The sequence below is a fragment of the Hypanus sabinus genome, chromosome 13 (genome assembly GCF_030144855.1).
Source record: "Hypanus sabinus isolate sHypSab1 chromosome 13, sHypSab1.hap1, whole genome shotgun sequence".
Lineage (NCBI taxonomy): Eukaryota > Metazoa > Chordata > Chondrichthyes > Myliobatiformes > Dasyatidae > Hypanus > Hypanus sabinus.
In genome coordinates, this window is record NC_082718.1 from 59414028 (window position 1) to 59437177 (window position 23150).

The 23150-nt window shown below is 45.1% G+C and overlaps 1 protein-coding gene and 1 long non-coding RNA gene across 7 annotated transcripts in view; one reads left to right on the forward strand and one right to left on the reverse strand.

Moving 5' to 3' along the window:
• The window catches only part of rassf8b (Ras association domain family member 8b), a 170614-nt gene that overhangs the window by 12681 nt on the left and 134783 nt on the right, over positions 1-23150 (forward strand). The window lies entirely within an intron of this gene.
• Positions 10560-23150, reverse strand: part of LOC132403902 (uncharacterized) — a 44982-nt gene continuing 32391 nt past the window's right edge. Inside the window, exons 2-3 of the long non-coding RNA XR_009515386.1 lie at positions 14436-14518; positions 10560-10751 (exon numbers count right to left, since the gene is read on the reverse strand). This is a non-coding gene — a long non-coding RNA (uncharacterized LOC132403902). The remainder of the gene's footprint in view (positions 10752-14435; positions 14519-23150) is intronic.

A 23150-nucleotide genomic window follows, 5' to 3' on the forward strand; every position in this document is an offset into this window, starting at 1 on the left:
CCTACTTCCAAGACCACCTGGATAGTTTCCAGGTTACTGCTCGGTTTCATTTGATGTTTTCTGTCCTTCAGTCCTCTTTGAAAGTGACCGGGAGTAATGAGTGCAGCACTCTGGCTGTCAGTCCACGGGATGGCAACTAGGATTACACAGGATTTTAATAAAGCAGAGGGCAGGCACACTGGCATCTTTTGCGCTGGGCAGCTGTCTTGAACACCTGTGTGGAATATATCAAAAGCCCATAATGGAAAACTGTTTGCATAGATCTGATTGGGTCGGATTGGTTCTGATACCACATTGGTTATCTAAACTCTTTGGCCACCGCTGGAACAGTTAAATAGATTAGCTTTATCTATCGCCTGTACGTCAAAATATACAGTGAAATGGCATAATTGTGTGTCAAATCAAATCAGCGAGGATTGTGCTGAGCAGCCCAAAATGGCACTGCGCTTCCGGCAGCAGCATAACATGCCCCACAGCCCACTAACGCTAACCTGTACGACTTTGGAATGAGAGAGGAAACTGGAGCACCCAGACGAAACCCACACGGTCACAGGATGAACATCCAAGTTGGTCAGGACTGGACCGGCTGTGTGGAAAATGCAGTGCGTTCATGTGTGCTGATGGTTAAGTGAGCATCTGTGTGTCAGGGGTTAATATCACCAGCATATGTCGAGATTTCTTACTTTGCAGCTACAGCTCATTGCAATATACAAAAAAAAACTACAAATTACAACAATATGTGTGTGTATGTATATTTCAAAAAGAGCAAAGAAAAAATAGGAGGGAAAGGAGATGTATACCTCTGCAATCAGATTTCTGAACAGATAATGAACCCAGGTGCACTACCTCAATATATTTTTTTCTCTGCTCTCTATTTGAACTAAGGCGTATGGTGTATTGGCCTTCATCAATCATGGAATTGAATTTAGGAGCCAAGAGGTAATATTACAGCTATATAGGACCCTGGTCAGACCCCACTTGGAGTACTGTGTTCAGTTCTGATCGCCTCACTACAGGAAGGTTATGGAAGCCATAGAAAAGGATGCAGAGGAGATTTACAAGGATTTTGCCTGGATTGGGAAGCATGCCTTATGAGAATAGGTTGAGTGAACTTGCCCTTTTCTCCTTGGAGCGAAGGCGGATGAGAGGTGACCTGATAGAGGTGTACAAGATGATGGGAGGCACTGATCGTGTGGATAGTCAGAGGCTTTTTCCCAGGACTGAAATGGTTAGAACATAAAACATAGTAAGCTACAACACAGTACAGGCCCTTCGGCCCGCAATGTTGCCACAAGAGGACACAGGTTAAAGTGCTGGGGAGTAGGTACAGAGGAGATGTCAGGGGTAAGTTTTTTACTCAGAGAGTGGTGAGTGTGTGGAATGGGCTGCCAGCAACAGTGGTGGAGGCAGATACGATAGGGTCTTTTAAGAGACTTTTAGATAGGTAGATGGAGCTTAGTAAAATAGAAGGCTTATAGGTAAGCCTAGTAATTTCTGAGGTAGGGACATGTTCAGCACAACTTTGTGGGCCGAAGGGCCTGTATTGTGCGTAGGTTTTCTATGTTTAATTTTAAATATATCTATGATAAAAACATTTATACAAATAAATAATGTGCAAAAAGTGAACAAAAATAGGTGGTGTACAAAGCTGAAAGTAAAGCTTATTATCAAAGAACATTTATGACACCACTTACAACTCTGAGGTTCATTGTTTTTGTGGGCATACTCAACAAATCTATGGGGTAGGAACTATAGCAGAATCAATGAGTGATCACCAGACTAGGACTCTCAAACAGGGTGCAGAACACAACAAACTGCAAATGCAAAAACAAATGATGATAATAAATAAACAATAAATATCGAGAACGTGAGATGAAGTATCCTTGAAAGTGAGTCCATTGGATGTGGGAACATTTCAGTGATGGACCAGATGAAGTTATCCCCTTTGTTCAAAGACCTGATGGTTGAGGGGTAATAACTGTTTGTAAAGCTGGTGGCTTGAATCTTCTAACTCTTGTAACCTCTTCCTGATGCCAGCAGTGAGGGAGAGCTTGTCCTGGGTAGTTCCTGATGCCAGTAGTGAGGGAGAGCTTGTCCTGGGTAGTTCCTGATGCCAGCAGTGAGGGAGAGCTTGTCCTGGGTAGTTCCTGATGCCAGTAGTGAGGGAGAGCTTGTCCTGGGTAGTTCCTGATGCCAGTAGTGAGGGAGAGCTTGTCCTGGGTAGTTCTTCCTGATGCCAGCAGTGAGGGAGAGCTTGTCCTGGGTAGTTCTTCCTGATGCCAGCAGTGAGGGAGAGCTTGTCCTGGGTAGTTCCTGATGCCAGCAGTGAGGGAGAGCTTGTCCTGGGTAGTTCTTCCTGATGCCAGCAGTGAGGGAGAGCTTGTCCTGGGTAGTTCTTCCTGATGCCAGCAGTGAGGGAGAGCTTGTCCTGGGTAGTTCCTGATGCCAGCAGTGAGGGAGAGCTTGTCCTGGGTAGTTCCTGATGCCAGCAGTGAGGGAGAGCTTGTCCTGGGTAGTTCCTGATGCCAGCAGTGAGAGAGAGCTTGTCCTGGGTAGTTCCTGATGCCAGCAGTGAGGGAGAGCTTGTCCTGGGTAGTTCCTGATGCCAGCAGTGAGGGAGAGCTTGTCCTGGGTAGTTCTTCCTGATGCCAGCAGTGAGGGAGAGCTTGTCCTGGGTAGTTCTTCCTGATGCCAGCAGTGAGGGAGAGCTTGTCCTGGGTAGGTCTTCCTGATGCCAGCAGTGAGAGAGAGCTTGTCCTGGGTAGTTCCTGATGCCAGCAGTGAGGGAGAGCTTGTCCTGGGTAGTTCCTGATGTCAGCAGTGAGGGAGAGCTTGTCCTGGGTAGTTCCTGATGCCAGCAGTGAGAGAGAGCTTGTCCTGGGTAGTTCCTGATGCCAGCAGTGAGGGAGAGCTTGTCCTGGGTAGTTCTTCCTGATGCCAGCAGTGAGGGAGAGCTTGTCCTGGGTAGTTCTTCCTGATGCCAGCAGTGAGGGAGAGCTTGTCCTGGGTAGTTCTTCCTGATGCCAGCAGTGAGGGAGAGCTTGTCCTGGGTAGTTCTTCCTGATGCCAGCAGTGAGAGAGAGCTTGTCCTGGGTAGTTCTTCCTGATGCCAGCAGTGAGGGAGAGCTTGTCCTGGGTAGTTCTTCCTGATGCCAGCAGTGAGAGAGAGCTTGTCCTGGGTAGTTCTTCCTGATGCCAGCAGTGAGGGAGAGCTTGTCCTGGGTAGTTCCTGATGCCAGCAGTGAGGGAGAGCTTGTCCTGGGTAGTTCCTGATGCCAGCAGTGAGGGAGAGCTTGTCCTGGGTAGTTCTTCCTGATGCCAGCAGTGAGGGAGAGCTTGTTCTGGGTAGTTCTTCCTGATGTCAGTAGTGAGGGAGAGCTTGTCCTGGGTAGTTCCTGATGCCAGCAGTGAGAGAGAGCTTGTCCTGGGTAGTTCTTCCTGATGCCAGCAGTGAGGGAGAGCTTGTCCTGGGTAGTTCTTCCTGATGCCAGCAGTGAGGGAGAGCTTGTCCTGGGTAGTTCTTCCTGATGTCAGCAGTGAGAGAGAGCTTGTCCTGGGTAGTTCCTGATGCCAGCAGTGAGGGAGAGCTTGTCCTGGGTAGTTCCTGATGCCAGCAGTGAGGGAGAGCTTGTCCTGGGTAGTTCCTGATGCCAGCAGTGAGAGAGAGCTTGTCCTGGGTAGTTCCTGATGCCAGCAGTGAGAGAGAGCTTGTCCTGGGTAGTTGCGGTTGCTCTTCTCCTGCAACAATGTTTTATGTGCTCAATGGTTGGGAGGGATTTACCTGTAATGGACTGGGCTGTATCCGCTACTTATTGTAGAGTTTTCCATTCAAGGGCATTGCTATTCACTACCTGGCTGTGATGAATGTAGTGGATCTACCTTCCATATGTTCTCCACTACACATCCGTAGAAGTTTGTCAAAGTTTTAGATGTCATGGCAAATCTCTGCTAACGCCTAAGGAAGTAGAGGCACTGCTGTGTTTTCTTCTCAATTGCACTTGTGTACTGATCCCAGGACAGGTCCTCCGAAATAATAACACGAAGGAATTAAAGTTGCTGACCCTCTTCACTTCCGATCCTCTGACAATGACTGGCTCGTGGACCTCTGTTTTCCTTCTGAAGTCAATAATCAGCTCCTTGGTCTTGCTGACACTGAGTAAAAGGTTTTTACTACACTACACATCCAGATTTTCAGTCTCCCTCCTGTATGCTAATTCATCACCACTTTTGATTCGCCCTACAAGAATGGTGTCATCAGCAAACTGGAATATGGCACACATTGCTTATCCACGCAGTCGGATCAAGGAGCTAAGCTCTCAGCCTTGTAGTGCACTTGTGCTGATGGAGATTGTGAGGGAGATGTTGCCAATCTGAACTGACTGGGGTATACAAATCGAGGATCCAGTTGCAGAAGGAGGTATTTTGAGTCTGACATCTTGGACCTTATTGACTAGTTTTGAGAGGATGATGGTATTGAATTCTGAGCTGTAATCAATAAAGAGCATCCTGGTGTATGTATCTTTGCTGTCTGGATGCTCCAGGGTTCACTGACCATTCAGAAAACTCGTGCAGAGGAAGAGGCTGGCCCTTAAACATGGAGTGTCCTCAGGCTCCTGTTCCTCCTCCTCCTCCTCGATGAGATGTGTATGTGTGCTGAGTCCCTTCAAAAAAGCCTAGTCTGCACTCGTTTTGGAGCTCCTTGCAATTTGTCATGACCTCGTTCGATGAGAACTGGTGTGGCAGCACCCATACTGTGTAAGCCGGCTCCATGCCGAGGTACCTGATACTCTGTGAAATGAAGCCATGAGGCAGAATCCAGAGGATGTGTATCCAATCGCAGGTGCCAATAGGAATCTGCACAAAGTTGTAGTGTGGTTTAAAAATCCACCAATTTCACCATTGTCCTTCAGAAAGCTGATTTGCAGTCCTCATCTGGTCAAATCTGTGAGCCTCTCCAAACCCACCACTAAGCAGCGGCCCTTCTTGGTCCCTTGGGTTCTGGACCAAAATCTTCAGCGAGCAAATTTTTTAAAATCCTTGAATGTCACAAATCAGGTTGGAAAACTACTTGGGTTTTGGCAACAAACTTGGAGTATTGCATTCATTTCTGGTTGCCTCATTTCAGGAAGGATGTAAGAGCATTAGAGAGGGTGCAGAGGAGATTTACCAGAATGCTAGATTAGAGTGCACGTCTTATCAGGAAAGGTTGAGTGAGCTAGGGTGTTTTTCTTTGAAATGAAGGAAAATCACCAGTGGACAACCAGTCACTTTTACCCAGGGTAGCAATGGCTAATACCAGAAGACATCCTTCTAAGGTGAGTGGAAGAAAGCTTAGGGAAGATGTCAGTGGTAATTTTTATATATGCCGAAGGGCCTGTATTCTGTTCACTGTTCTACGCTCTGATGTGACCTGTTTAACTTTCCTGATCATGTTTTCTGATGTCGGTCCCTCAGGATTTAGGCTTGGTACCTTGAGGTTGTGCCTCAAATCGAGCCACTATACTGTCGTCCGTGGTATGCTAACATATTGGTTGGGACTCCCATACTGTAAATGGGCTGGACAGGGTGGAATTGTCATATGTGTTCAGCAAAGTTTCCTTCATCAATACATAGAGAGAGTGGTCCTAGGTCTATTAGGGAATGAGGTAAGGTAAGACAGATGTTTGTGTAGGGGAACATTTTGCATCTAGTGATCATACTGCCACAAGTTTCAATATTATTATGAAAAAGAATAGCTCTGGTTCTCGGGTTGAGATTCCAACTTGGAGGAAGGTCAATTTTGAAAGTATCAGAAAGGATCTGGCAATTGTCGATTTGGACAGGTTGCTTTCATTCAAAAGTGCGCATGGTAAATGGGAGACCTTCAGAAGGGAAATTTTGAGTGTACAGAGTTTGTATGTTCCTGTCAGAATAAAAGGCGAGGATGACAAATTTGGGGAACCTTGGTTTTTGAGAGAGATTGAGGGCCTGGTTAAAAGGAGGAGGAGGCACTTAGCAGGTATGGGCAGGAAGGAAGAATGGAGGTACTTGAGGTATATAAGAACTACTAGAGCACACTTAAGAAGGAACTGAAGAAGCTTAAAAGAAGGTCTGAGGTTGTTCTAGCAAGCATAGTGAAGGGGACTCTCGAGGGCTTCTCCAGATATACACTATTGTGCAAAACGATAGCAAGGGACAAAATTGGCCCTCTTGAAGATAACAGTGACCATCTATGCGTGGAACCGAAAGAGATGGGGGAGATTTTTTGCATCTGTTTTTACTCCGGAGACGGACAGAGTGTATAGAATTGAGAGAACAGCAGCGAGGTTGTGGACTGTGTACTGATTACAGAGGAGGAAGTGTTTGCTGTCTTGAGGCAAACTAAGGTGGATAAATCTCCAGGAACTGGTGAGATGCCCCATTGGACCTTGTGGGGGGCAAATGCAGAAATTGCAAGGGCCCTAGCAAATATTTAAAACGTCCCTAGCCAGGGGTGAGATGCCAGAGGATTGGAAGATAGCTAATGTTGTTCTGTATAAGCTGCATAAAGTTGTAAACTCAGCCAGCTCCTCCAAGGGCTCTACCCTGTCCACCCTCGAGGAGAGCTTTGAAAGGCGATGCCTCAAGAATGTGGCATCCATCGTTAATGTATCCCATCACCCAGGATGCGCCCTCTTTTCATTGCCACCACCAAGGAGGAGGTACAGGGCAAACGCTCAACGTTTCAACGATTTCTGAAAGGCCAATGAGCCCATGAACACTTGCTATTTTCTTTTATCTTGCTCTCTTTTTGTGCTGCTTACTTTTTTATATATACATTGCTTATTGTAATTTATAGTATTTTATGTACTGCAATGAACTGCTGTCACAAGTCATCAGATATTTCACGTTAGCCCATGGTGTTAAGCCTGGTTCTGATTCCTTCAGAGGTGGTGAGAGTGTGGAATGAGCTGCCAGTGGAAGTGCTGGATTTGGGTTGGATTCCAACATTTAAGAGGAATTTGCATAGTTGCATGGATGGGAGGGGTCTGGAGGGTTTGGTCCAGGGTGCAGGTTGCTAGAACCAGGTAGATTAACAAATCAGCATTGGTTAAATGGGCCAAAGGGTCTGTTTCTGTGTTGTACTGTTCTCTGATAGTGTGTTCTAATGGGTTTGATCTGATCCCTTGCTTTCATGTATTCCTGTATTAGCTAATTGTGTGAGGAAGACGAGTTGCAAAACTGATTGATAACATTGAAAATGTTCAAGAGACATTATATATTAGCCTGATACTGTGGATGGACTATTAACTTAAAATGAGGTCATGCCTGTTTAGACATACAGTGTAAATGCTCTCTGTTGAATTAGTTATTTATGCAGTAGAGGCAAGTTTGTTGTCAGCAAGCTGGCTATAACCCCTGGTGCTGAGGATTATTTGACTGCATGTTAAACAGTGATTTTTTTAAAAAAGAATTCCGAATAATCCATCAAGGGATGACACTTAACAGCATGCCGGAATATTACAGGGGAGAGATTCTGGTGCACCCAAGTAGGGAGCCAGCTAACAGGGCCGCCCACTAGAATTTGTGATTACTGGAGGCACTGGATATTTGACTAAATGTTACCTTTTCCGCAGCGAGAAGTACTCAGGACTGTGTCTGCATCCAGGGAATTAGGGGTGGGTGGTATTGTGGCGACCCATTTCCTGGCACATCCGAACCGGCTCACAATTAGCCAGCTTTCCGGCTAAGGGAGATAGCCTACGGGGGTTTGCGAGCACAGAGCTTTGGGGCAGGTTGAGGGAGGCTTAAAAGTGAGGCTGAGGATTTCGAATAAAGTTTTTCCTTCGACTGCAGTTACTGACTCCGTGTCGTAATTTTAGCGCTGCATGTAGCACACCGCTACAGTATGGTGGGGAATTGCTGTCATTCAGCATATGAGCAGCAACAGCTGAGACGTCCATTGAGGTTGTGGCTCAGTTGTAGATTTTTTTTGTTTTTCTCTCTTTTTTTGGGTTTGTGGGGATGTTTTGGGGACAGAGAGGTGGAGCTGGGAGTCAAATTAGGGATTTGGGGACAGGGATGTGGTGGAATTAGAGGACAGGCCAGAGTCTGAAGTCTCTGCTTGGCATTCGAAGGACAGAAAGACGGACATGGGCTGGGTGCAGATGCCAGACCACCTGACCAGTTTGGAAGAAGGCTGATGGCTCCCTCAAGGTCAGCAAGTTGTTGGTGGGTTCTGGAGTCAAAGTTCCATGTAGACAGGAGGAATGAGGTCTGAAGATCCCCTGGGTTTGTGAAACACTGAGACTGGAGTTTGAGGCCTGGCGTTCGGTGATCGGCGGTTCTTGTGATTGATGCTGGGAATTGAGGCCTGGGGGGATGAATTTAAAGTCCCATTAGTCGGAACCCTGTGTTTTCAAATCTGTGTGAGTCCACTGGGGTAGTCAAACATCCAGTGTACGTTTGTCTGCATCAGAATTGGAGTTCTCTGGAGACCGAAGAAGACTGGAGTTAGAGGACTGTGTAAATGCAAGGGCGGGAGGGAGGAACGGGCCTCAGTTTGCTGTCGTTTTGTTGTGGGTTTGTGACATTGCGCCAGAATGTGTGGTGACATTTGCAGGCTACTCCCAGCACACCCCCTGTGTGTGTTAGTCGTTAGCACAAAGGACTCAATTCACTGTATGTTTCAGTGCACGTGTGAAAAGCCAACCGAATCTTAAAACTTGGCTAAACAAGGCAAGCGACAGGAAGGTGGAAGTTGGGGTTGGTGGAGATGGGTTTGATGTCGGTGCAGCAATCACCACAGGAGCTGGGCAAGTTGGTGGTCTGGGGATTGACGTCTGTGCTGGGGTAATTGGCGGGTTAGCACCAGGGTTTTGGAGGGTTGATGTGCAGAGGAATCGAGAGAGGTGGAGGGCATCTGAACGCTGTGGAGGGGTGTGATTGATGGGTGGAGGGCATCTGAACGCTGTGGAGGGGTGTGATTGATGGGTGGAGGGCATCTGAACGCTGAGGAGGGGTGTGATTGATGGGTGGAGGGCATCTGAACGCTGTGGAGGGGTGTGATTGATGGGTGGAGGGCATCTGAACGCTGTGGAGGGGTGTGATTGATGGGTGGAGGGCATCTGAACGCAGTGGAGGGGTGTGATTGATGGGTGGAGGGCATCTGAACGCTGTGGAGGGGTGTGATTGATGGGTGGAGGGCATCTGAACGCTGAGGAGGGGTGTGATTGATGGGTGGAGGGCATCTGAACGCTGTGGAGGGGTGTGATTGATGGGTGGAGGGCATCTGAACGCTGTGGAGGGGTGTGATTGATGGGTGGAGGGCATCTGAACGCAGTGGAGGGGTGTGATTGATGGGTGGCTGGGAGTTTTGGAAGCTGGTGGGAGTAGTGGTTCCAAGGTTAGTCTCATTATCTATGTCGGGATCAAAGGATCGGACTCTAGGTAAGTCGTCCGTGAAGTCTAAGAAAAGGTAGTCCATTCCTTGTGTTAGTGCAGGGTGGTCTCAAGATGAACAACCATAAATGTGCACTTCACCTTGCAGAGCCTCTACTGAGCTGTAGTGGGACTTCCCAGTGTGCTCAGCCACGGTCATTTCTGCATCTGAAAAGAGAGCAGTATTGGGAAAGATGCCAGTCTTTGTGCAGCTCCTTCCCTACCCCCCCACCCAAAGGTGCTTAAGCCCTTCATGCAGGAGGTACAGAGCAGCCTTGGGTTCCACTTCACCAGGTTCAGGGACAGTTATTGCTCCTCAACTATCAGACTCCTTAACCGTTGTGGATTAATTCACAGACCTCAACTGTGCATTGATCCAGAACCTCTAAAGTCATATTCAAGGACTCCACAACTCATGGTCTAAGTATTATTTACTTTTTTTGAATTTATTATCAGCACAATCTGTCTTCTCCTATGCACTGGATGTTTTTTCTGTCTTTTCTTTGTATAGTTTTCAATAAATTCTATCATATTTCTTTATTTTCCTGGAAATTCCTGCAAGAAAACGGATGTCAAAATGGTAGATGGTAAATATACGTACTTTGATAATAAATTTACTTAAGATTTTCAACTTTGAAGACAAGCTCCTTCTCAGAGGTACTTGGAGGAACTTTCAGAAGTGGTGTGAAACTGCCGAGAAGCAGATCTCAGCACGTTTCAATTCATGTTGAATTGGTTTCTGGTTGCTGGAAGCTGAAGCCACCGGGTTTCTGTGACTAAGTTTGCAGAGGTTTTTTTGGCATGCCTCATCTCCTCTGGCATACCCTTCACTGCATTGCATATGGTTATGGACCAAATGTGCTTTGGCTGCAGACTTAGACTATCCAAGGCTCATGGTCACTGCAAAGTGGCATCCATGCCAGGACCACCAGACTCAAAAACAATTACTTTCCCCACCAGTCAGGTTACTCAACATGTTCACCCACTAACCCACTCTCCAGACCCCCAACCACCAGAACTTTACCATTTCCTGTCAGTCACCTTGTGTACAGACACTGCTGTGCCTAGAATCTCTCTGTGGACATACCATCATAGGCTGTCTTGTGCATTTATATTAATTGTGCTTTTAATTATTATTTCTGTGGTTTTTTTTTGCTGCATCAGATCCAGAGTAACAATTATTTTGTGCTCCTTTACACTTGCGTACAGGGAATGACATTAAACCATCTTGAATCTTGAAAGAAGGTGAGTGTGAAAGGTCCACATTGTCTTGGCCAACGTTGTCCTCCAACCAAAGGCCCTCAAGGTAAAGCTGATGGTCCTCACAGGGTTGTAGGTAGGCTGGTGGGTTTCTAGGGGTTGCAAAAACATTTCAGATGTTATTTATCTGTAAAACGTTGGAGGCAGAGATTGTGGCAGGTGTTACTGAAATGCAAGACATTGTTCTGGTACATCGAACGGTACAGCACAGGCACAGTCCCTTTGGCCCTGTTGCCTGGGTACCTCCAGTGACCCAGGTTCAAACCTGACCTCTGATGCTGTCTGTGTGGAGATTGCATATTTTTCCTGTGACCATCATCCCAAAGATGTGGTTGGTAGGTTAATTTTCCAATGTATATTGGAATCACAGTTGTACAGTCTAGAAACAGGCCCCTTAGTCCAGGCAGTCCATGTCAGCCAAGATGCCGATTCATGCCAGTCCCATTTGCTTATGTTTACCCTATATTCCCTAAATCAGGGGCTCCCAACCTGGGGTCCACAGACACCTTGATTAATGGTATGGATCCATGACATAAAAAAAGTTAGGAACCCTGCTCTAAATCTTCCTATCCCTGTACCTGTCCAAGTGTCTTTCAAATGTTAACATTTCCTCTTGCTGCTCATTCCATATATTGACCACTCTCTGGGTGAAGAAGTTGCCCCTCGGGTTCCTATTAAATATCTTCTCTCTCATCTAAAACCCATGCCCTTGAGTTCCTGATTTTCCCCACTCATGGGGGGAGGGAGCTCGTGCATTCTTCCTATCTATGCCCCTAACAGTTTTAAATTCCCGCACAAGATCCCGCCTCATTCCTCTATCCTCTAATAAGTAAAGTCCTAACCTGCTCAAACTACCTCCATAATTCAGTCCCTCGAGTCCTGCCAGGATCCTGGTAAATCTCCTTTCCAGCAACAGAGTGACCACTGACCACAGTAATCCAAATGTGGCCACAGTAACATCTTGTAAATCTAGAAGAATGAGGGGTGGGGGGGGGGGGGGGGGGGGAGGTCTCATTGAAACCTACCAAATATTGAAGAGCCCAGATAGAGTGACAATGGAGAGGGTTTTTCCTATAGTGTGGGAGTGTAGCACCAGAAGGTTGTAACTTTAGAACAGAGATGAGGAAGATTTTCTTTAGCCATGGCTGGGGAATCTGTGGAATTCTTTGCCACAGATGACTGTGGAGGCCAAGTCATGGATGTTTTTAAAGCAGAGGTTGATAGGTTCTTGATTACCAAGGGCAACAAAGGTTATGGGGAGAAGGCAGGAGAGCGGGGTTGAGAGGGATAATAAATCAGTCATGATGGAATGGTAGAGCAGACTCAATGGGCCAATGGCCTAATTCTGCTTTTATCTTATGGCCTTGTACTCAGATTGTTCCTGGTATTTTGGTGACTGAATTTGGAGATGGGGGAGCAAAAGTTGATATGAATATATGGAGGTTATACTGCAGAGGAATCAGAATTGGGTTTATTATTGTCCGCATAAGTTGTGAATTTTTTTTGCTTTGTAGCAGCAGTACAGTGCCATACATAAAAAAATTACTAAATTACATTAAGAAATGTATCAAAATAAATAGGTGCCAAAGGGAGCGCCAATTTATTTTGTGGTTCATTGTCTGTTCAGAAATCTGCTGGCAGAGGGAATGAAGCCTAAAATGCTGTTGCTTCTGGCTCCTGTATCTCCTCCCTGACGGTAACAAAGAGAAGAGATGTCCTGGGTGGTGAGGATCCTTCATGATAAATGGAATAAGTAGGAGAATGGCATGAGTTGGCTCTGAGAGCTGATTAACTTGATTGGTTGAATGGCCTGCCAATGATTTTAGGAAATAAGTAGCAGGGCAGGTTTGAGGGGCTGAATGGTCTCCTTGTGTTTCTAATTAGTATGCATGTTTTAATACACAATGCTGGTATTAATAATGTGCTAATTACTGACTAGGTGACAGCATGGGTGTTGTCTGCAAATCCTTGAAGGGAGATGTGGTCATTTGTACTTGTACCGCTGCAGCTGGCTTGCCGCTGTGATGCACTGCTGTTCCATGTCACAAACATCACGGCTAGTTGCCTTTCGGTGGGTCGGGGACTGGGATGCGTATGTCAGGAATGGCTGAGTACATCTTCGGCAGAGTGCTGATCTGCTGCCCAATCCTGGTCTTCAGTCCAAAGTAAACGCATACAACCATATGACCTGGGATCAGAATGAGGGCATTTGGCCTGTCCACTCCACTCCGCTAATAAATAGGACTGACTATATATATTTTTCCAAATCCATTCTCCCACCCTTGACTCGCTTTGCCAATCAAAAACTTATTAATCTCTGCCTTCATTACACGCAATAACTTGGCCTCCACAGCCCTCAGTTGCAATGCATTCCACAGATTCACCACAACTCTGAAGAAATTCCTCCTCCTCCTCCTCCTTGAAGAGGGCTTTCCTTTATTCTGGAGATGTGCCCTCCAGTCCTCGACTCTCCTACTATTGGAAACCTCATCTCTGCATCCACTCCATCCCAGCCTTTCAGTATCTAGTGGGTTTCAGTGAGAATCCCCCATTCTTCCAATGGATCGTTGACTGTCCTCTGTTAAAAATATCCAACCTGGGAAAGAACTGTGGCTGTTGTGTCATTGTTGTTCTAGAGAAACTAGTGTAACCGGTGTGTTTTTCTGCTTCTCTTGGAATGTGGATAGTTATTAACGCAGCTGCTGTTTACTCAGTGGTTATCCAATATTCCTTTACCATTGATACTGGGGTCGAAGGTGGCGAGTTGTCTTTACACTGCTCCAAATCAGACTGCATGTTGTGATTTATGCAGTTGCAGATTAATGGCTGTGCTTTTCACTGCATTCTCATAAAAGTGGTGTTGGGCAAGAGCTGTTTAGCTGTTACGTTGCATCTCCCGTCAGACATCCTGCCCTCCCCCCATTGTGCCACCCTTACCCCAGTCTGCCCCTTGCTTGGGATCACCCTGTCCCGTGATACTCTGAGGCAGGGGAGTAAAGGGGGTGAGAGGTCGAATGTCATGTGCCTCGCCCTCAGGTGCCCAGCAACAGTAGTGACCAATTGTGGGCACTTGCTTCTGACTCCTATTGCCATGGGGAACATAGAGAGGAGCAGGTAAATGATGTGGGGGGAAAGTGCCTACATACCAGTATTCTCACAGGTAAGAAGGGCACCACTTCGTATTCCATCTGCATAGCATCAAACCTCATGGCATGAATATCGTTTTTTTTTCCTCTGTCTCTATCTTCTGGTAATTCCCCCCCCCCCCTCACTTTTTCTATTCCCCATTGTCCCACTCTGGCTCTCCTATTACCTCTTCTCTTTTTCTCACCTTCCCATCTCCTCCCTCAGGTACGCCTTCTCCCTTTCTCTCATCACTCACTATCCTTTCCTGTTAGATGCCCTGATTATCCCACTACCCACCGCCATTAGAGGCAATTGATCATGGCTACTTAACTGACCAAATAGCATGTCTTTTGGACATTAAAGGAGACCTTCATGGCTGTAGGGAAAATGTGCTAATTCCGTGCTGACAGCACTGGAGATCAGGATCGAATCTGAATCTCTGGAGTGAGAGGTAGCTGCTCTACCTTCCAGGCCACTCTGAAAGGATGTTGCATCTCTCCTACTTTTCCCTGCTTTGAGCTCCCTCAATCTGCAAGTGCAATCCAAAACCTTACCCCAGTACCCTTATAACTACCCTCTGCATGTTCATATCCTTGTTAAAATTATCCACAGTGAGCAAAATCAGCCCTTGCTGAGATGTAAAACTTTACCTTGTGTTTTGAGCTCCATATCACTATTGACAACACCAGAAATCTCACATTTTCTTGCTTTTTCCAGTCTTTATCAATTTATTCTGCGCATTTAAAAAAAATTTTAATAATTAGATTCTTTATTTGCAACTAGTTAAATAAACCATTTATAAATTCTTTGCCTTATTTATTGGAAGTAAGGCTTATTAATTTCAGTACCAGGACACTTGGAACATTGTTTTGCATGTTGATCTGTTTACATCTATACCTGTGCATTTGAATATGTTTTAGCTACATAGCTAGGTTGATGTGATCGCTTCAATAACAGCAGTCTATATTCTATCACGTGGTCATGCTGATTATCTACCTTATTTTGGGTAAGTATTTGCCTGGATAGCCTCATGCTGTTTGCAACAGATGGAGTGCCACTTGGCTTCAAATGATGGTGTCTCAGTTGAGTGCCCACATCAGCCGATTCTTGTTTTTTCTCCTCTTTGTTGCCATGTAGTGTGGAATTGAAAGGCAGTGACCTTGAACGTTGCTCTCAGTGCTGCTCAGTGGTCTGCAGACTGTACAGTTAATGACCAAGTTGTTACTGTAAGTTGCAGAGTCACTTTTAATTTGAATTAACCTTGAGAGGAGTGTATGAGGGTCATGGGAGACACGAGCCGCCATTTTGGGCTGGTGGCTGAGAAGCTGGGTTGTAGAAAAGTTGTGGCAATGTGCTAAGGATGGATTGTTAACCTGATGAATGGTCTCGGCCCGAAACACTGACCATTTATTTCTCTCCATAGATGCTGCCTGACTTGCCAAATTCCTCCCATTTTGAGTGTGTGTTCATCTGCAGAATCCTGTGCATTTATGAACTGGTGGCACTCCATAGCAACGGTTTGCTGCACCTTTGGATAAGACTGGTCTTTTTATAGGCAGATAATTTCTGCCCGTTTTTCAGATCTTTATGAGAAAAATCCTCTCACTAAGCCAGGATACCTTGAGGAACTTGATGCTCACGGGGTCAGACTGCTCCCAGAAGTGTTGTTTGAGCTGTCAGCTTGTTTCTCCGCTACTCTCATTCAGACTAACCCTGCATGTTATCAGTGCGACTGGTTTGTTTATATTTGGCCTCTCCCTGCAGTCAGTATCTCTGTTACCCAAAGTAAAGACAGTGTAAACAGGGCCATTGTAAGTCCATGAATCAGTCAGGTTGATCCCTGGCGTTTGATGTGAAATATATTGTTTTGTGGCTATAGTACAGTACAATACATAGAATCACTAGGTTGCATTAAGAAAAATGGAAGAAAGGGGCAAAACTAGTGACGGGTTCATGGATTGATCAGACTTCTGATGGTGGAGGGGAAGAAGTGAGTGTCTTCAGGCTCCTGGGCTTGTTTCTGATGGTGGCAATGTGAAGAGGGCGTGTCCTGAATGGTGGGGGTCCTTTTAGAGGCAGCAGTTTTTGAAGGTGTCCTCTGGTGGGGAGGCCTGTCAAGTCCGTTGTCATTTAATTATATACATGTGTATAATGTATATGGAAATAAGGAACCAGGCTGTAATGCACAGTAGTACACACGATAACTTGCGAATGTAAGGATAAAATCTACAGATGAATCACACATAAAGAACAAACTGAAGTGCATTAATATTAAATATTACACAGAACAGATTAACTAGTGACACTTTGAATACGATGTGGCAGGGAGTTCAGAAGCCTGTTGGCCTGAGGAAAGAAACTGTTTCGCATTCTGACCATTCTCGTTTTTGTACATTGGAGTCTCCTGCCTGTCAGATGCTGGACAGATGGGTGGGATCCTTAGTAATACCAAGGGCTCTTCTCTCCTGATAAATGTCCCAGATGGATGGTAGGGACACCCCTATGATCCTCTCAGCTGTTCTAATACTCACGATGGAGCTGGCTGAGTTTTCAACTCCGCAGCTTTTTTCCGCTCCAGTGAAGTGGCCCCTTGGTACCAGATGGTGATGCAACCAGTGAGAATGCTCTCCATACTAGATCTATAGATACTTGCTAGGCTCTGTGAGCCTGAAGGAAATGTGCATTTTATTTCAGTTTTCCTCATTTACCTTTTGGTCATGTAGATTTTTTTTTAAGCTCTGCTAATGGTGTTTTGATAAAATGTGACTTGATTGTATTGTAATGTACAAAATAGCAAGCCCCCTTGACAATGTAACGGGGACATTTCCTCCGGCTTGGGTGTCCTGAACCAGCGGCACAGCTCTTGGAAAAAGGCTTGGCTACTTGGGATAGAAAAGAGAAGAAATTTTATGCCACAAACAGTGAAGAGGGTTTGATCAGAGGCCTTGCTGCTCATGGAATATAGAAATCTACAGCACATTACAGGCCCTTCAGCCCACAATGTTGTGCCGACCGTGTAACCTACTCTAGAAAGTGCCTGGAATTACCCTACTGTATAGCCCTCTATTTTTGTAAGCTCTGTGTACCTAAGAGGCTCTTAAAAGACTCTACCGTCCCCGGCAGTGCATTCTACATGCTCACTGCTCTCTGTGTGAAAAACTTATCCCTGACATCCCTTCTGTACCTACTTCCAAGCACCTTAAAATTATGCTCCTTCATGTTAGCCATTTCAGCCCTGGGAAAAAGCCTCTGACTATCCACACGATCAATGCCTCTCATCATCTTGTACACCTCTATCTGGTCACCTCTCATGCTCATTTGCTCCAAGGAGAAAAGGACAAGTTCACTCAACCTCGCTCTCCAATCCAGGCAACATCCTAGTAAATCTCCTCTTCACTCTCTCTATAGTATTCTATAGAGTACTCTATTCACACTCTATCCTTCCTGTAGTGAGGTGACCAGAACTGAACACAGTACTCCAAGTGGGATCTAACTGAAGTCTTGTATAACTGTAATATTACCTCATGGCTTTTGAACTCAATCCCACAGTTGATGAATGTCAACATGCCATATACCTTCTTAACAACAGTGTCAACCTGCGCAGCAGCTTTGATTGTCTTCTGGACACGGAGCCCAAGATCCCTCTGATCCTCCACACTGCCAAGAGTCTCACCATTAATATTATATTCTGTCTTCAAATTTGACCCACCAAAATGAACCATTTCACACTTTTATCTGTGTTGAACTCCATCTGCCACTTCTCAGCCCAGTTCTGCATCCTGTTGATCTCATGCTTTAAACTTTGACAGCCCTCCACACTATCCACAACACCTCCAACTTTTGTGTCATCAGCAAACTTGCTATCCCACTCTCTACTTCCTCAACCAGGTCATTTTTAAAAGTCACAAAGAGGAGGTGTCCTAGAACAGATCCCTGCAGAACTCCACTGACCCCCATGCAGAATATGAACCATATGCAACCACCCTTTGCCTTCTCTGGGCAAGCCAATTCTGGATCAACAAAGCAAGATCTCCTTGGATCCCATGCCTCCTTTCTGAATGAGCCTTGCATGGGGAATCTTATCAATTGCCTTACTGAAATCTGTATTCACTAATGCCTTCATTAATGTGTTTTGTTACAATCAGGCTCGTAAGGCACAATCTGTCCTTGCCAAAGCCATGCGGACTATCCTTAATCAGATTGTCTCTCCAAATACTCCTAAATCCTACCTCTTAGGATTTTCACCAATTTGCCCACCACTGAAGTAAGACTCATTGGTCTATAATTTCCTGGGTTATCTCTATTCCCTTTCTTGAACAAGGGAACAACATTTGCAACCCTCCAATCCACTGGTCTTCTCCCGTCCCTGTTAATGGAAAACTCATCACCAGAGGGTCAGAAATCTCCCCCTTTGCTTCCCACAGTAGCCCGAGGTATGTCTCATCCAGTCCTGGTGACTTTCCTAACTTAATGCTTTTAAAAGCACCAGCACATCCTCTTTCTTAATGTCTATACACACAAGCAGTTAAGTCCACTGTAAGTCATCCCCACCATTGCTAAAGTCCTTTTCTCTGGTGAACACTGAAGCAAAGTATTCATTAAGTACCTCCGCTACCTCCTCCAACTCCATGTACATGTTTCCACTGTCACACCTGATTGGTCCTATTCCCACATGGCTTATCCTTTTGCTCTTCACATAATTGTAGAATTCCTTGGGGTTTTCCTTAATCCTGATTGCCAAGGCCTTCTCATGGCCCCTTCTAGCTCTCCTAGTTTCATTTTTAAGCTCCTTCCTGACAACCTTTTAATTTTCTAGAGCTCTAACAGTGCCTACCATCCTTTCCCTGCCTCAATGGAACATACCTATGCAGACCTCCATGAAAACGTTCCCTAAACATTTGCCACATTTCTGCTGTGCATTTCCCTGAGAACATCTGCTCCCAAGTTCCTGCCTAATAGATCATATTTCCCCCTACAACAGTTAAATGTTTTCCCAAATTGTCTACCCTCTCCAGTACTATGGTAAAGGAGATAGAGTTGTGATCATGAACTCCAAAATACTCTCCCACTAATCGATCTGACACCTGACCAAGTTCATTTCCCAATACCAGATCAAGTACAGCCTCTCCTCTAGTTGGCTTATCTTCATATTGTATCGGGAAACTTACCTGAACACACCTAACAAACTTCATCCCATCTAAACCTTTTGCTCCAAGTAGATGCCAGTCAATACTAGGAACTTTAAAATCTCCCATCTCAACAACCCTATCTGTTCATAACAGATAAAATCATTACAGAGTGTATTGAGGTAGTATAAGGTACAACAATAACAAAATGCAGAATAAACTGTAACCTCTACCAAGAAAGTGCAGTGCAGACAGATAATAAGGTGAAAGCTCATAACAAGGTAGATTCTGAGGTCAAGAATCCAATTTATTGTACTAGGGAACTGTTTTATAGCCTTGTAACAATGGGATAGGAGCTGTCTTGAGCTTGGTGAGATGTGCTTTCAGTCTTTTGCATCTCCTGCTAGTGTAAGGGAAGAACAGAGAATACCTGTGGTGGATGTGTTCTTTGATGCTGGCTGCTGTACTGAGACAGTAAGAAGTAAAGACAGAGTCTATGTGGGGGGGGGGGGCTGTTTCCATAATGTGCTGAGCTATGTCCATTGAAAATAATTGTTAAGGGTCAACCATGATGGTCAAATTTTTGTTACCTCCTGAAGAGGTCGAGGTGTGCATGACCTTTGTTGGCCATGACATCTCCATGTTTGGACAACGGCAGAGTTTGGTGATGTTCACTCCAAGGAAATTAAAGCTGTCAATCCCTTGACCCCACCACCGTTCATGTAGACAGGAGCATGTGCAACATCCTGAAGTTACCAACTGGCTCTTTTGTTTTGGTGGACATTCAGGGAAGGTTGTTGTTATGGCATCATGTTACCAACTCTCTGTTTCCTTCCTGTACTCCAACTCGTCATTATTTGAGATACAGGTTTCTCCGGCTAATCGAAGGTAGAGCGTTCCTATGAAACGGTTCGTAAGCGGGAATATCAGACAGACAGACATACTTTATTGATCCTGAGGGAAATTGGGTCATAAAGTGAATAAGTAATTACCATTTATTTACATGGGAAAAATTTGTGAGCGTACACAGACCCAAAAAATAACTGACCAAATCATGCCAAATAACACAAAACCTAAAATAACAGTAACATATAGTAAAAGCATGAATGATCTGATAAATACACAGCCTATATAATGTAGGAATACTTTTCTAAAATTATTGCAGCACTGTCCACCGCAGTGAAAATCTCACACAAGCGCTCTCAGCAGCACTCGCGCCAAATCACACGGCGCAAGCGCTCCCGGCAGAAACATTTTTTCCAGTAACCTTTAAGCTATGAAGCTACTGAATAACACATAAAAATACACAGCCTATATAAAGTAGAAATAATGTACGCCCAGTGTAATTTCACTTACTGGAATCGGGAAGACAGCGAGCCCACTGATGATAGTGTGTCAGGCTGAGTCGTCAGAGGTTGGGGTGGTGGGACACTGTGGTATCATCTCATCATTGTCTGTTTCCATCAGGGCAGGCCGGTCATCTTCTATGTCTGCCTGCCTCAATGTTGAAGGTTGAGATTCGTCGCCTGCTGTGGCTGATGTGGAAGGCTTGAAAAACGACAGTAGGCTTGACTGCTTAGCCTTGCGCATTTTTCTATCATACAGTTCTTTGTAAGCACTCAGACCATCCTGCAAATATGCCCTAAACCTACGTACCCTTTCAAAGTTAAAGTCATACATTTCTGCAATCATTGCAGTGTTGTCAATTGCAGCAAAAATCTCTCACTTGCTTCCCATTCAGTTCCTGGACTTCTTCACTTTCGGGCTGTTCATTACTGCATTCGGCTTCAGTTGTTATCCTTTCCTCTTCATCATCTCTTCATCTCTCAGTTCTTGGTCATGTGATGCCAAAACCTCTTCAACATCATCTTCGTCAACTTCCACAAGCCAAACTCACTATGTCCTTACTTAGTTCACCACGATCGAAACGATTTATTATGTTTAGTTTTACACTAAGTGTAACACCCTTACACCTTTATGTTTTTCTGATTCCTCAGAACTCATCTTGCTAACGGGTGCACAAAATAAATTGAGATAAAGCACAGATGCTCACAGGCACGTGTTTAAGCAATGCCGGCTAGAATGCAGTTCCGGGGGAGGAGCTCGTCTGCTCCGGGCGCGCTGCCTTTTTTTACATGCTGCCTTTTTTCGTAACAGTGAAAACACCTTCTGTTAGCAAAAGCAGGTAACTAATGTAGGTCTTCTATAACAGTGAGTTGACATAAAGCGAGCGTTCGAAAAACAGGGAACATAAGTACAGCCATCACAGTGGTATCATTGCAAACCCGTAGGTAGAATTAGAGCAGAACTTGGCCATACCGTCACAAGTGTACAGGGGTAATGCAGAGGGCTGAGGGTGGGACCTTGTGGAGTGCCAGTGTTAGGGTTTGAAATGCATGATTCTTTTACACGTAATTTCATGTGAATATTATCTCAATGGATTCTGAATTCTGTGAAATGTTATATGTAAAAGAGAGTGCTTTATTTGTACAGCATATAACCGGAAATTCTCTTTAGAAGCTTGCCATATAGTCCAGAAGGAATCACAGACTGGAACGTAGAGTGGGTAATTGGTGATGGTCGGTCTGGACTCTGGGTAGCTTGAACAAGTGTAGCAGAATCACCTGAGCTCCCCTGAGAGGGAAGAGAGCCTCTCCACCTCATCATGTCGGAAAGGTGGTGCCCCGTGCCCCTTCTGGCTGGGGAGTCTAGAACAAGGAGTCGCCATCTCAGGGTACAGGGCAAGAAGCTTGGAACTGAGGTGAAGAATTCTTCACTCAGAGGGTGGTAAACCTGTAGATACCAACTCAATTTGTATATTTAACGAGTTGTGTTTCTAGGCATTTAAAGCATCAAGAAATTTGGTATAGAGTTGAAGTATTATCCATGGTCATCTTGTGGAGTAGATTGAAAGGGTGACTGATCCACTGGTGTTCTTATTTAGTAATCCTGTGTCTATGTTATGCCCACATAAGCTAGCCTCATTTGCACACTTTTATTTATTTATTGCGATACAGTGCAGAGCAGGACCTTTTCAGCCCTTTGATCTGTAATGCCCAGCAAACCCCTGATTTAGCCCTAGCCTAATCACAGGACAATTTGCAATGACCAATTAACTTGCTAACCACTATGTCTTTGGACTCTTATCCAAATGACTGTTTAATGTTGCTGTTTTACAGCTGCTTCTGGCAGTTCATTTCATTCACATACCATCCTCTGCATAAAGAAGTTGCCCCTTGGGTCCCTTTTAAAAATCTGTCCCCTCTCACCTTAAACCTTTGGTTCCCTTTACCTGTGGAAAAGAACGTTGTGCAATCTCCCTAAATGTGCCCCTTGTGATTTTAATACACCTCTATAAGGGTCACCCCCTTGGTCTCCTACGTTCTGAGAGACAAAGTTCTAGGCTGCCCAACCTCTCTAACTCAGGACCTCAAGTCTGAGCAGCATGCTCGTAAACCTTTGCGCTTTTTCCGACTTAATGACATCTTGCAGAAGTGAGTTTTAAACCAGCAACCTCCGGAGGTGAGAATGTGATCTGAGCTATGCAGTGAATGTGGCAGTTTGCTTGTGTCTTTCTGAGCGTAAAGGCACAGTCATCTCTAAAAATCATGTCGGCTTGGTAACCGTGTGTTTGAGGTACGCTCAGCTGTATGATAATGTAATGGTTTGCATTATTGAATAAAAGATGCTGCATTTAATGAGAATCCGAATACCTCACAGGCACGGGTGTCGCATTTGTTAAATATTTAGTTTTTGTCTTGCACCTTCATGATCTGGCATTGTGCTTGTTGACCACGCTGTTATAAGTCACTGGGACTGATCTTATCCACATCTTGCTGGCAACATAACTTTACTATTGTCAGGAGAGGTGAGGATGGGGCCACTGTCAATTTCATTTTTTAATTGACTGTTCACGTGAATAAATTGACCTTGTTTGCTAAGAGTCATGTGTCCCACACCAATTCCATCCCCTTCACTCAGCGCAGAAACCAGCCTTCCGGCCCATTGGAACTCTCTGTTCTGGAGAGTGACAGAGGCTTGATATGTAGCTACTTTATTGATCCCAAAGGAAATTACAGTGTCACAGTAGCATTACAAATGGAACAGATATACAAATATTGGAAAAGAAGTAAGAAAGAATAAAAGAAGTTACCTCAAACAGTCTAACAGGAGGGGTCATCACTTCCCTGGCTATAGGTTGACTCATTATAGAGTCTAATGGCCGAGGGTAAGAATGAC